The 13,238-nt window shown below is 39.9% G+C and overlaps 1 protein-coding gene across 1 annotated transcript in view; it reads left to right on the top strand.

Moving 5' to 3' along the window:
* pstpip1a (proline-serine-threonine phosphatase interacting protein 1a) overlaps positions 1-13,238 on the top strand; it is a 54,915-nt gene that overhangs the window by 846 nt on the left and 40,831 nt on the right. The gene's annotated exons all lie outside the window — the stretch shown is intronic.

The raw sequence follows: 13,238 nt of genomic DNA, 5'->3' as shown, positions 1-13,238 counted from the left end.
CAATCCCCACCTTCTACCAGGCCCGGCCCTAACCAATCTGGCGCCCTAGGCAAGATTTTAGGTGGCGCCCCCCCCACATCGGCAGTGAAGTGTATATACTCACAAGAAACCGAATAGCTTTGTCTTTGACCTTTTTTTTTTACTTAAAGAAAGCAAATTAACAATCAGAATAGTTAACAAGATAAAAAAAATATGAATAAATAAATGAATGCAAAAAATAAAAAATGAATATATGAAATACAATATTTTTTACATACATATTGCTTAATTTACATTAATGATGTGCACTTTAACAACTAGGCTTACAACTATACCTAATATATAAAGGGGTGGAAAAGTGACTATTACCTGCAGGGCAAACATTAGCTAACCAGAAGGCAATAACAATGTAAACAAAAAACACCTGCTTAAAAGATCTAATACAAATGTCCCTGAGGAATGTAAGATGGGAGTACTGTAATAAAAACGTTACATTATTATTTTCCATAACAATTTAGCCCCCTCCACAATATTAACCCGACGTTAAAACAGAACTAGCTATTTATTGATTAGCAATTGCCGAATCATGTAACATTAGCTTAATGCTAAAAAGCCAGGTTACTATCACATTCTGTAACAGACAATTTCATGTAGGCTAACGTTACCTACCTGCTACCTCTTGTCTTTTTCTCGTTTCTCCTCCTCTTCTTTTCTCTTATTTCTTCCCTGGGCACCTGACAGTTTTGGCCGTTTTGACATCTTGTGTTGATTTTTTGATGTGGTGACGTCCAAAAAGAGTCATGATACGGGAAGGGAGGGGGCGGGGGGGGGGCGTAATGTTGTAACAAATAATATTTCTATTATATAGGCTTTACTTTGCATTTTAATTAACGTGGGATTATTTTTTGTATTTAGAAATAATAGTACCAACTTTTTTTTTTTTTTCCTCCAACATTTGTGGCACTGGCGTGGCGCCCCCTGATGGACGGCGCCCTTAGCATTTGCCTATACGGCCTATGCCACGGGCCGGCCCTGCCTTCTACCAACCTCGTCACGTCCGTTCAGTCCTTGAGCAAGACACTTCACCCTTGCTCCTGATGGGTGGTGGTTAGGGCCATCAGTGTGTGAATGTGTGTGTGAATGTGTGAATGTGGAAATAGTGTCACAGCGCTTTGAGTACCTTGAAGGTAGAAAAGCGCTATACGAGTATAACCCATTTAAACCAAAAATAAACAAAAGGTGAGTGCCCCTAAGCAAAAGCATTAAAGCTTAAGGAAGGCTATGCAGAATTAAACTAAAACTGAACTGGCTACAAAGTAAACAAAAACAGAATGCTGGACGACAGCAAAGACTTACTGTGGAGCAAAGACGGTGTCCACAAAGCACATTCGAACATGACATGACAATCAACAATGTCCCCGCAAAAAAAGATAGCAACAACTTAAATGAATGGGTGAATGTGGAAATAGTGTGTGAATGGGTGAATGTGGAAATAAGTGTCAAAGCGCTTTGAGTACCTTGAAGGTAGAAAAGTGCTATACAAGTATAACCCATTTACCATTTTATTTTCATGACATCACATACTTGCCAACCCTCCCGGATTTTCCGGGAGACTCCCGAAATTCAGCGCCTCTCCCGAAAACCTCCCGGGACAAATTTTCTCCCGAAAATCTCCCGAAATTCAGGCGGACTCGGGTCCTCCACAATATAAAAAAGCGTACCTGCCCAATCACGTTATAACTATAGAATGATGGAGGGCGAGTTCTTGGTTTCTTATGTGGGTTTATTGTTAGGCAGTTTCATTAACGTCCTCCCAGCGTGGCAACAACACACAACAGTAGTCACTTTTTTGTATACCGTAAAGCAGTTCGTCTGCCGTAAACAGCAATGTTGTGACACTCTTAAACAGGACAATACTGCCATCTAGTGCATTTGATGAAAGCACTTTTGTGCGTGCCACACAGCAATGTATCATCAGAGAGGGTGTTCAGCATGGTTAGAAAAATAGTGACAGAGAATAGAACAAGGATGGACAATTCAACCCTTAACTCAACAATGAGTAGATGAGTGTTATGTGTGTGTATATGTGTAAATAAATGAACACTGAAATTCAAGTATTTATTATATATATATATATATATATATATATGATAAAATATATATATATATATATATATAGCTAGATATCACTGAACGTCAAGTATTTCTTTTATATATATATATATATATATATATTACTCCTCCCCTTTTAGCCACGCCCCCAACCACGCCCCCGTCCGACCACGCCCCCCCACCCCCACCTCCCGAAATCGGAGGTCTCAAGGTTGGCAAGTATGTGACATCATGACATCAAAACTATGAATGAACACATGTGGAGTTATGTACTTAACAAAAAAAAAGGTGAAACAACTGAAAAAATGTTTTATATTCTAGTTTCTTCAAAATAGCCACCCTTTGCTCTGATTACTGCTTCGCACACTCTTGGCATTCTCTCCATGAGCTTCAAGAGGTAGTCACCGGAAATGGTTTTCACTTCACAGGTGTGCTTGAAGCCCGTGGAGAGAATGCCAAGAGTGTGCAAAGAGTGGCTATTTTGAAGAAAGTAGAATATAAAACATGTTTTCAGTTATTTCACCTTTTTTTTTTGTTAAGTAGATAACTCCACGTGTGTTCATTCATAGTTTTGATGTGACAATCTACAATGTAAATAGTCATGAAAATAAAGAAAATGCATTAAATGAGAAGGTTATTATCAATTATCAACATGATACTCTACTATTATTATTTGTTCCTTTACGAGCAGTGTTGGGTTAGTTACTGAAAAGCAGTAACTAGTTATAGTTACTAGTTACTTCATTTCAAAAGTAACTCAGTTACTAACTCAGTTACTTACACCAAAAAGTAATGCGTTACTGTGAAAAGTAACTATTTAGTTACTTCTTTTTTTCTTCTTTATTTTTAAAGCTCCAATTAATGCCCTTTTAGCCTTCATTTTAGTACTGTTATTGCACTGGAGAATAATACAATGTGTTGATCAACTTGACATGCATTTGCATCACTGAACTCTGCTAAGCCATGTGGTCTACATACAACACACAAAGACAAAGATATGTTACAAAGGCCAATTTGTTTCTGGCCAGAACAAATTGACAAAACTATTTTAAATAGCTGCAACATAACATACATAAGTAACAAACAGCATAATAACAGCATAGCTGTAAAGCAAGAAAGGCACACACTACATACACAAAGTCTAACCAGGCATTTTCTTCCTCAAGTAATTCTTATACAAAATCATGTCTGAAGCCCAGAACACTCTACACATTTCCCCAGTTTTAGTTTAGAGATAAGGAAAGATTGGCCTGGCCCACTAGGATCCCTCTTTATGTTTGTGAACTTTATAGTCTATACATTTAGAGTGATGTGATAATCAAACACTCTAGAAGTCTAAAATGAAAGAGTATATAAGAGAATTGACAGCAACGTTCCCTCTAAGGAGCGCGCCTGTGCAATTGCGCACTGCTCAAGCGTCCTCTGCGCACGACAAATCTATGCCATGCACAAAATCAAATAAAAAAATAAGCGCATAACAATTTTCGACGCGACACGGACACGACAGAGAAAACCATTTTCGTCATCATTGTTCAAATATTGTAACGTCTGTCGAGACGCTTTGAGGACATGAATTCCATCCATCACTTTACTGAGCAAAACTCTTTATTCTCGGCCATAAACACATCACCAAAACATTAGTAAAAAAAATGATATCTAGCAAAACTGATCATTTTCTGCAGTACAAACCAGACCAAAAGCAACTTTGTTATATCAACAGCAGCCGCTCGCTCTTTCTCACTTGCGCCAACACATGCCCATATGGCACTTAGCCAGTGATGCGTTTACAGCCACACAAAAGTCGGACAACTCCAACACCACACATAAAGTGTCATTCCAGGTCGTTACTCTATGATTTACCAATCAAATGTGTGCCTATTCTAGTGTCATTTATTAGGAATCTTAATTTATAAATATTAATCATTAAATGCTGTTAGTATATTAAATAAATAGTAATAAAAATATATTTTTTACAAACAGGAAGTTGCAGGAATGTACACATGATCCCCTGCTTACATCTCATTGTGCAACATGTGAATGTTTTAATGGGAACTAAATGCAATGTCTGAAAGGGTACAAACTATTTCCAAAGCAGGACCTCCACCCAGACAAACAATACAAGTACACAGTTCATGAAAAACAATATTTTTTGTTATTGTCATTATAAGTGGGCCTAAACACTTATATTAGAAATGGAAATGACTGCTGTCATTTGATTATAATAATAAGAGAATGTTGTCTGTCTATCTGTGTTGGCCCTGTGATGGGTGGGGACTTGTCCAGGGTGTACCCAGCCTTCCGCCCGAATGCAGCTGAGATAGGCTCCAGCGACCCCGAAAGGGACAAGCGGTAGAAAATGGATGGATGGATGGAGATTGAACTTGATATTTAGTCATGTTTGGGACAGGTGTGCTGCTGGTGTAGCCACAGTGTGCACGTGTGATGTTGCTCACATGGACTCCACTCAATGCTCAGGGAGTGTTTGCGTTTGCTCACACACATGAACAATTAGAGGGAACATTGATTGACAGAGTGTGTGTACCTTCAGTTCTGAAAGATGAGCAGAGGCAGAGTTAATCCTTAAGTGGTGAAGTGTCATTTACTAGCTTCGTCGAAGCATGTTGCTATGTAGCTTGTTTCAGCAGATTTGAATTGCTGTTTTGGGCAGTAGATGGCATCTTTGATCCAAAGCACAATTTACATTTAACTAAATTGTTATTTTCTTTGTGCTCGACAAAAGAAAAGTAGTGAAAATATCTCCATGTTAGCAAACTCGACTTCTGGCTCCGCCATGATCAGACACGCCCCCCTCCCCCCTCTCCTCCCTCCACACACTCACACTCACACACAGAGCGCGTGTCTCTCTCTCTTCTCCGGCTTGTGACACAAGAAGAATCAGAACGATGACACAGCAGCCCTCCGATAAAACACACTTTATACTACAAAAATAGTAACGTAAAATAACGCAGTAACGCATCATGTAGTAACGGTAACTGAGTTACTGAATATAAAAAAAATAACGCGTTAGATTCAAATCAAATCAAATCAACTTTATTTATAGAGCACATTTAAAATTTACCACAGGGGTAGCCAAAGTGCTGTACAATGAGCAGGTTAAAAGATAAAACGAGTACCGAGCAAACACAACACAACACAAACAGAACACGATAAAAAATAAAAAATTAAAATAGAATAAATAAAAACATAAAAACAGGATCACAGCAGGTGTATTATGGGGCGCCATTGCAGGATGGATATCACTCAGTGTTAAAAGCCATGGAATAAAAGTATGTTTTTAAGAGAGATTTAAAAACAGGAAGAGAGGAGGCTTGTCTAACACTCAGGGGTAGGTCGTTCCAGAGCTTGGGAGCAGCAACGGCGAAAGCTCTGTCACCTCTAAGCTTCAGCCTTGTGTCAGGGACCGTCAACAGCAGCTGATCGGCTGATCTTAAGGATCGGGTGGGGCAGTAAGGCTGAAGGAGGTCGGAGAGATAGGTTGGCGCGAGGTTGTTTAGACATTTAAAAACAAATAAAAGGAGTTTAAAATGTATTCGGTAACGCACAGGGAGCCAGTGAAGGGACGCTAAAATAGGGGTGATGTGCTCACGTCTGCGGGTCTGTGTTAGCAGACGAGCAGCAGAGTTCTGCACGAGCTGCAGGCGGGCGAGGGAGGCCTGGCTAATGCCAACATACAGGGCATTACAATAATCAAGACGAGTCGAGATAAAAGCGTGGATTAATTTCTCAAGATCATGTCTTGATAGAAGCGGTTTCACTTTCGCTATTTGGCGTAATTGATAAAAGCTTTTTTGAACGACGCTGCTGATTTGTTTTTCGAATTTAAAATCTGAGTCAAACTTTACCCCCAGGTTTGTGACAGAGTCGCTGAGATACGGGGTCAGAGTGCCGAGGTCAACGTCTGGGGAGGGAGAGCGACTTGGACCGAACAACATAACTTCTGTTTTGTCTTCATTTAGGCTCAGGAAGTTAGCTGAAAGCCAGACTTTGATGTCGTGCAGGCAGTCAATAAGACGTTGAACCGTGTTATTTTGTGCCATGGGAAAATAAATCTGGCAATCATCGGCATAAAAATGAAATGCAATACTGTACTTCCTAAAAATAGAACCAAGGGGGAGAAGGTAAAGCGCAAATAAAATTGGGGCAGGGATTGAGCTCTGGGGGACCCCATGTGGTAAAGGAGCTGTGGACGACATAAAACTGTCTACTTTTACACAAAAACTCCTGTCGGTTAGGTACGACCGGAACCAGTTGAGGGCGGCGCCCTTAATGCCCACACAGTTCTCAAGACGAGTGATTAAGGTGGCGTGGTCGACGGTGTCGAACGCAGCAGACAGATCTAAAAGCACCAGGACAACATATTTACCAGAATCAGTGGACAGGAGGATATCGTTAAAAACTTTTAGAAGCGCTGACTCTGTGCTGTGGAGGGCTTTAAAACCGGACTGGAACAGCTCAGTGATACCATTATCCTCTAAGAAGGGCAACAACTGACTGTAGACAACCTTCTCTAATATTTTGGAAATGTATGGAAGATTACTAGTTACCGCCGAATCTAACGCGTTACTTTGTAACGCGTTAGTCCCAACACTGTTTACGAGCATTTGAAAAAGATCTTTGAAGCATCATGAAGTGCTCTCTACAGGCGGGCGTTTCCTCCTCTGCCCTTTTAAAACAGCAGTGGTGAGAGCCCTTCTGGAGAAGAGCAGATACAAATAATAATAATAATTACAGACCTGTATCCAACCTAAAGTCCTTAAATCACCGTTTTTGTTTTTAAACTAAGTCAATGATTTTTAATAAAAATAACATCAGTCTGGTTTTAGGATGAGCCACAGTACTGAGACGACACCTTTTAAACATCAGGTGAAATCTAGATCATAAACATCTCAGTGTTGGTTCTGCTGGATCTAAGTAGACCAGCACATTTTATTAAATAGACCCCGAAAGGGACAAGCGGTAGAAAATGGATGGATGGATGGACTTAGAGGACCTTTCTGGTACTGTTTGCTCTCATCTCAAAGACAAGTGTTCTTATGTAAGTATGGATGCACGTTCCACAGGAACCCATGGAATAAGGTGTGGGGTTCCCCAAGGCTCAATTTTAGGTCCCATTCTTTTTCATCTTTATATGCTGCCTCTTGGGGACGTCATCAGGAGACACACTAGCAATACGTCGCCGTGTCTCCTGATGACCAAAACATACCCTTTTTGACTGCATTGTAGTCACGTCATGGATGGCAGTGAACTTCCTACAGCTCAACCAGAACAAAACAGAGGTTTTAGTTCTAGGTCCCGAAGACCAGATGGACAAACCTTCAACAAATTACATGATTTTAAACCATCGCAGTCTATAAAAATATATTTGACTACTTTTATCCCACATATTAAAAATATGTTTATCATTTTTAAGAACATTAAGGCATGTTTCCATTTCCTGTCCTTTTAGACCAGTGTTTTTCAACCTTTTTTGAGCCAAGGCACATTTCTTGCGTTGAAAAAATGCGGAGGCACACCACCAGCAGACATCATTAAAAAACGAAACTCAGTTGACTGTAAAAAGTCGTCGTCGCAATTGTTGGATATGACTTTAAAACATAACCAAGCATGCATCTCTATAGCTCTTGTCTCAAAGTAGGTGTACTGTCACCACCTGCCACATCACACCCTGACTTATTTGGACTTTTTTGCTGTTTTCCTGTGTGTAGTGTTTTAGTTCTTGTCTTGCGCTCCTATTATGGTGGCTTTTTCTCTTTTTTTGGTATTTTCCTGTAGCAGTTTCATGTCTTCCTTTTGAGCGATATTTCCCACATCTACTTTGTTTTAGCAATCAAGAATATTTCAGTTGTTTTTATCCTTTTTTGTGGGGACATTGTCGATTGTCATGTCATGTTCGGATGTACTTTGTGGACGCGGTCTTTGCTCCACAGTAAGTCTTTGCTCCACAGTAAGTCTTTGCTGTCGTCCAGCATTCTTTTTTTGTTTACTTTGTAGCCAGTTCAGTTTTAGTTTTGTTCTGCATAGCCTTCCCTAAGCTTCAATGCCTTTTCTTAGGGGCACTCACCTTTTGTTTATTTTTGGTTTAAGCATGAGACACCTTTTTACCAGAAATCATTAAAAAACAAAACTCAGTTGACAGTAAAAAGTTGTTGGATATGACTTTAAACCACAACCAAGCATGCATCTCTATAGCTCTTGTCTCAAAGTAGGTGTACTGTCACCACCTGTCACATCACGCCCTGACTTATTTTGAATTTATTGCTGTTTTCTTGTGTGTAGTGTTTTAGTTCTTGTCTTGCGCTCCTATTTTGGTGGCATTTTCTTTTTTTTTTTTGGTATTTTCCTGTAGCAGTTTCATGTCTTCCTTTAAGCGATATTTCCCAAATCTCCCTTTTTTTTTTTTTTTTTAGCAATAAAGAATATTTCAGTTGTTTTTATCCTTCTTTGTGGTGACATTGTCGATTGTCATGTCATGTTCGGAGGTACGTACATTGTCTTTGCTCCACAGTAAGTCTTTGCTGTCGTCCAGCATTCTGTTTTTGTTTACTTTGTAGCCAGTTCAGTTTTAGTTTTGTTCTGCGTAGCCTTCCCTAAGCTTCAATGCCTTTTCTTAAGGGCACTCACTTTTTGTTTATTTTTGGTTTAAGCATGAGACACCTTTTTACCAGAAATCATTAAAAAACAAAACTCAGTTGACAGTAAAAAGTTGTTGTCGCAATTGTTGGATATGACTTTAAAACATAACCAAGCATGCATCAATATAGCTCTTGTCTCAAAGTAGGTGTACTGTCACCACCTGTCACATCACACCCTGACTTATTTGGACTTTTTTGCTGTTTTCCTGTGTGTAGTGTTTTAGTTCTTGTCTTGCGCTCCTATTTTGGTGGCATTTTCTTTTTTTTTTTTGGTATTTTCCTGTAGCAGTTTCATGTCTTCCTTTGAGCGATATTTGCCGCATCTACTTTGTTTTAGCAATCAAGAATATTTCAGTTGTTTTTATCCTTTTTTGTGGGGACATTGTCGATTGTCATGTCATGTTCGGATGTACTTTGTGGACGCCGTCTTTGCACCACAGTAAGTCTTTGCTCCACAGTAAGTCTTTGCTGTCGTCCAGCATTCTTTTTTTGTTTACTTTGTAGCCAGTTCAGTTTTAGTTTTGTTCTGCATAGCCTTCCCTAAGCTTCAATGCCTTTTCTTAGGGGCACCCACCTTTTGTTTATTTTTGGTTTAAGCATGAGACACCTTTTTACCAGAAATCATTAAAAAACAAAACTCAGTTGACAGTAAGAAGTTGTTGTCGCAATTGTTGGATATGACTTTAAAGCATAACCAAGCATGCATCACTATAGCTCTTGTCTCAAAGTAGGTGTACTGTCACCACCTGTCACATCACACCCTGACTTATTTGGACTTTTTTGCTGTTTTCCTGTGTGTAGTGTTTTAGTTCTTGTCTTGCGCTCCTATTATGGTGGCTTTTTCTCTTTTTTTGGTATTTTCCTGTAGCAGTTTCATGTCTTCCTTTGAGCGATATTTGCCGCATCTACTTTGTTTTAGCAATCAAGAATATTTCAGTTGTTTTTATCCTTTTTTGTGGGGACATTGTCGATTGTCATGTCATGTTCGGATGTACTTTGTGGACGCCGTCTTTGCTCCACAGTAAGTCTTTGCTGTCGTCCAGCATTCTTTTTTTGTTTACTTTGTAGCCAGTTCAGTTTTAGTTTTGTTCTGCATAGCCTTCCCTAAGCTTCAATGCCTTTTCTTAGGGGCACCCACCTTTTATTTATTTTTGGTTTAAGCATGAGACACCTTTTTACCAGAAATCATTAAAAAACAAAACTCAGTTGACAGTAAGAAGTTGTTGTCGCAATTGTTGGATATGACTTTAAAGCATAACCAAGCATGCATCTCTATAGCTCTTGTCTCAAAGTAGGTGTACTGTCACCACCTGTCACATCACGCCCTGACTTATTTGGACTTTTTTGCTGTTTTCTTGTGTGTAGTGTTTTAGTTCTTGTCTTGCGCTCCTATTATGGTGGCTTTTTCTCTTTTTTTGGTATTTTCCTGTAGCAGTTTCATGTCTTCCTTTAAGCGATATTTCCCAAATCTCCCTTTTTTTTTAGCAATAAAGAATATTTCAGTTGTTTTTATCCTCCTTTGTGGTGACATTGTCGATTGTCATGTCATGTTCGGAGGTACGTACATTGTCTTTGCTCCACAGTAAGTCTTTGCTGTCATCCAGCATTCTGTTTTTGTTTACTTTGTAGCCAGTTCAGTTTTAGTTTTGTTCTGCGTAGCCTTCCCTAAGCTTCAATGCCTTTTCTTAAGGGCACTCACCTTTTGTTTATTTTTGGTTTAAGCATTAGATACCTTTTTACCTCCCGCTGTTTCCTACATCTACAAAGCAATTAGCTACCGGCTGCCACCTACTGATATGGAAGAGTATTACATGGATACTCTGCCCAGCTCTAGACAGCACCAACACTCAACAACAACAACACATCATTTGCAGACTATAATTACTGGTTTGCAAAAAATATTTTTAACCCAAATAGGTGAAATTAGATCATCTCCCACGGCACACCAGACTGTATCTCACGTGGTTGAAAAACACTGCTTCAGACTATTGTAATGCTCTCTGGTCTTCCCACAAAGAATATCAGAAGTCTACCATTATTACAAAACTCAGGTGCACGCATGATGACGAGGACCAGAGGGCGGGAGCACATTACACCAGTTTTAAAGTCACAGCATTGGCTGCGCCCGTCCGCTTCAGGGTTGATTTTAAAGTGCTATTATTCGTTTTTAAATGTCTTAATGGCCTTGCGCCTTCTTATCCGACCTACTCTTACGTAGGGTCCCTTGCGGATTCTGAGGCCCTTTGGCACCGGCCTTTTATCTATACCAGGGGTCGGCAACCCAAAATGTTGAAAGAGCCATATTGGACCAAAAATACAAAAACAAATCTGTCTGGAGCCGCAAAAAATTGAAAACCATATTACATACAGATAGTGTGTCATGAGATATAAATTTAATTAAGATGACTTAAAGGAAACTAAATGAGCTCAAATATAGCTACAAATGAGGCATAATGATGCAATATGTACATATAGCTAGCCTAAATAGCATGTTAGCATCGATTAGCTTGCAGTCATGCAGTGACCAAATATGTCTGATTAGCACTCCACACAAGTCAATAACATCAACAAAACTCACCTTTGTGCATTCATGCACAACGTTAAAAGTTTGGTGGACAAAATGAGACAGAAAAAGAAGTGGCATAAAAGTGAACACGTCCTAGAAAGTCGGAGAAAGTTATACATGTAAAGAAACTTCGGTGAGTTCAAGGACCGCCAAAATTAGTAGGACAAAACGGCGCTCCCCAAATACTCGAATCGGTGAAGCATGTTTAATATAAACAGTGTGCTTTATAACAACTAGGGAGGTTTGTGTCATGTTTGTCCTCCTACAGAAACCATATTAAAACCAAACTTTTTTTTTTTTCCCCCTCAACTTTTTCCATTTTTCATACATTTTTGAAAAAGCTCCAGAGAGCCACTAGGGCGGCGCTAAAGAGCCGCGGGTTGCCAACCCCTGATCTATACCAAATACCAGAACAAAGACCCACAGTGAGGCGGCATTTAGCCACAATGGCCCAAAAGGGACAGGCGGTAGAAAATGGATGGAAGGATGGGCCCCCACCTGTGGAGTCTGCAGAGATGGTTGATATTTGACAATAATGGTTCAAGTCAGGCCCGGCCCTAACCAATCTGGCGCCCTAGGCAAGATTTTAGGTGGCGCCCCCCCCACATCGGCAGTGAAGTGTATATACTCACAAGAACCCGAATAGCTTTGTCTTTGACCTTTTTTTTTTTACTTACAACTATACCTAATATATAAAGGGGTGGAAAAGTGACTATTACCTGCAGGGCAAACATTAGCTAACCAGAAGGCAATAACAATGTAAACAAAAAACACCTGCTTAAAAGATCTAATACAAATGTCCCTGAGGAATGTAAGGTGGGAGCAGGGGCGTCGCTAGGGATTTTGGGCCCCATGAAAAGAATCTTTACAGGTCCCCCAACACAGTGTCATTATTTTTTCTGTATTATAATTTCATCATCATTAGGGGCCTCTCTGGGCCCCCCTCCATCATGGGCCCCTAGAATCTGTCTCCTTTACCCCCCCCCCCCCCCTTTTCGGCGCCCCTGGGTGGGAGTACTGTAATTACCTAACGTTACATTATTATTTTCCATAACAATTTAGCCCCCTCCACAATATTAACCCGACGTTAAAACAGAACTAGCTATTTATTGATTAGCAATTGCCGAATCATGTAACATTAGCTTAATGCTAAAAAGCCAGGTTACTATCGCATTCTGTAACAGACAAATAATTTCATGTAGGCTAACGTTACCTACCTGCTACCTCTGTCTTTTCTCGTTTCTCCTCCTCTTCTTTTCTCTTTTTTCTTCCCTGGGCACCTGACAGTTTTGGCCGTTTTGACATCTTGTGTTGATTTTTTGATGTGGTGACGTCCAAAAAGAGTCATGATACGGGAAGGGAGGGGGCGCACCGTGCGGGGGATGAGGGGGGCGCGTAATGTTGTAACAAATAATATTTCTATTAAATAGGCTTTTCTTTGCATTTTAATTAACGTGGGATTATTTTTTGTATTTAGAAATAATAGTACCAACTTTTTTTTTTTTTTTTTTCTCCAACATTTGTGGCACTGGCGTGGCGCCCCCTGATGGACGGCGCCCTTAGTATTTGCCTATATGGCCTATGCCACGGGCCGGCCCTGGTTCAAGTAAAGACACACCTTTTTTTTGTCGTGTCCAGCCACTCATATAGTTGATGTAGATGATCTATATCTACTGTACACATTTACTTTACACAAGAGAACTTCTCTTGTTGCCTTATTTGTATTTGACTTTATTAAATGTATTTATATTAATATTTGGTGCAGCCGGGCCGGAGCAGGAGGGGATAGAAAGAGGAAAAAAAGGACGACAGAAGGGGAAATTGCGGGGACAAGACAACAACAATAACAACAACAGAACAGCATCAGCAAATAGGATATGTACAAACATGAAAGTAAAAGTGATAGCAGAGAAGCAGTTAGTGAAATA

Source organism: Nerophis lumbriciformis, linkage group LG10, assembly GCF_033978685.3.
Source record: "Nerophis lumbriciformis linkage group LG10, RoL_Nlum_v2.1, whole genome shotgun sequence".
NCBI classification, from domain to species: domain Eukaryota; kingdom Metazoa; phylum Chordata; class Actinopteri; order Syngnathiformes; family Syngnathidae; genus Nerophis; species Nerophis lumbriciformis.
Note: the sequence above shows the minus strand (reverse complement) of the source record. Positions and strands in the feature narration are given on the sequence as shown.